The following is a 1953-nucleotide window of genomic DNA, read 5'->3' on the forward strand; positions in this document are numbered from 1 at the left end:
ACGAAATGTTTCTCCTGCCGGTAGTCGGTTTTGGAGCACCGTCTCATATAGCCGCCAGGAGGTTGAATGGCCCCGACGCGTACACTTTCTTGACGCACCAGTTGCAACGGACCGGAGCCTTGTGCTTTCAGAACGGCACGAAACACCCTTCATTTGCCATGCGGCCTGGAAGCTACCTCTGCATGTCGACCAGTTCCCCCATTCAATGAGCGATGACACCTCGCAATCCCCTTATCGAGTTTAGTAAGTTGAGGCGTTGAGTGTTGTGGTGTGGCTGTGATTCAAGGAACAACCCCTGCGGTTGCAACACGGATGCCGCACCTCAGACATTTCTCCAATTCGTGCGCGTTCCACCAGTTCCAATTCTTCCGTCAGAGTTCGTCGGCTGTCCTGAGAAAATTTCTCCGTGTGGATTTGGTCTATGAATGCAGAGAAGCTGTTGGTGAATGGGCTCACCCCGTACGTTCCACACACTCATATCGAGGAGATGTTGACCATCACTGCTCGGTGAAGTTCTATGACATCCATTGGTGCGCCCCGCACTTCCCTTGAGGGGTGACGCATCAGGTGTGAGCTCCCGATGTTGGCACGCACACTTGGTGATATCGCCAGTTTGTTGTTGGCCCGAAGCTACTTACCGACATGGCGCCGCAGTAAAGTTATTCCCCTAGTATCTGATCGAATCGTGCGGTTCCACACCGCCGCGTGACTGTCACCTTTTGCACCAATGAGTTGTGTGCCCTCGGCCGCAAGCAGCACTCACACGCCGGGTTCTTCAAAGTATGGCGTGGCGGAATGTAGGCGGGGGCGATGATTTGCAGCATGTCGTGTAGTAGGCGGATGGTGCCCTGAGGATGTTCGGCGTGCCCATTCACCTTGCTCACGGTTCTACTGGCAAGTTTTCTATGACGAACACGTGAATACGGCGCTACCTTTTTACAACGGTAAACTGTGCTGTGAGATGTTGGTGGTCGGCAACACCAAAACGATCGACCCCCGCAGCTTCTGTTCTCGTTTTAGTAAAAAGACAGAATATTGCCGAAACAACCATGGGTGTTTTGTAGAGTATCTACCTCTTTACTTGAAGGAGCCCGGCGCAGTTCCATCGCATCCGACGCAACGATGGACCGGGATTCTTCACATCACCAAATCTGGGTGTCCTCATGCGATTGATACTGATAATAATGCTGTGCCGCCAGCTCGGGGGGTTGAGGGGGCTAACGTGTCCCCCAGCGCGACACTACTGCTTCGTGTGCCATCCGATGCTCTGGTTAGGGTGGTAAAGACAGAAGGGGCTTGCCCTTGGTGAGAAATCCAACTCAGTCAGGCCATCTGCCGACACATGCTTCCCCCTTTTTGAATTTATCCGGCAGTTGCAATGTGTCAGAGTATTTTCGTCCATTTTGTACATTCGCCTTCAAGCCTCATGGGGGTGATGCAACTACGTAGGGTGGGACCCATGTCCAGGGTACTTGATTTATGAGGTGCTCCTCAACCACCGATTTTGGAACACCATCCCTCCACAGGACCCAGTTATTCTTGAGTTGGATGGTTGTGCGGGTACAGTTGCTCTCCTATGGCCGCGGGCCGCCCTGCTCCTGTTTGGAGCGCGGCGGTAGTATACAATTGCCCTCTCACTTGCCACTTTCTTAACAGATTTCAGCTACCCTCATTTGACTGCGTTTCGTGTGCTTGCCACACAGTGAAACTTTAGTAATCCTATTCTCCGCCTGAAGTTGCATGTTCTATATATTCTCCCCAGCGGGAGGCGAGGCTGATAAGCACTACGCGGCGATACCAAAGTGCGTCTCTACTCGGATAAATCCTGTGTGAAAGCCTCTCAGCGCTTCCTAGTGACTCCACTTGGGTGATGCCACTTACCCTATGTGCGGTAATATCGTTCTTGGCAACTTTGCTCATTGTCCAACGTGATTCGACCCTCTTCTCAGTGGC

This window comes from Trypanosoma brucei, chromosome 4 (assembly GCF_000210295.1).
Source record: "Trypanosoma brucei gambiense DAL972 chromosome 4, complete sequence".
Taxonomy (NCBI): Eukaryota; Euglenozoa; class Kinetoplastea; order Trypanosomatida; family Trypanosomatidae; genus Trypanosoma; species Trypanosoma brucei.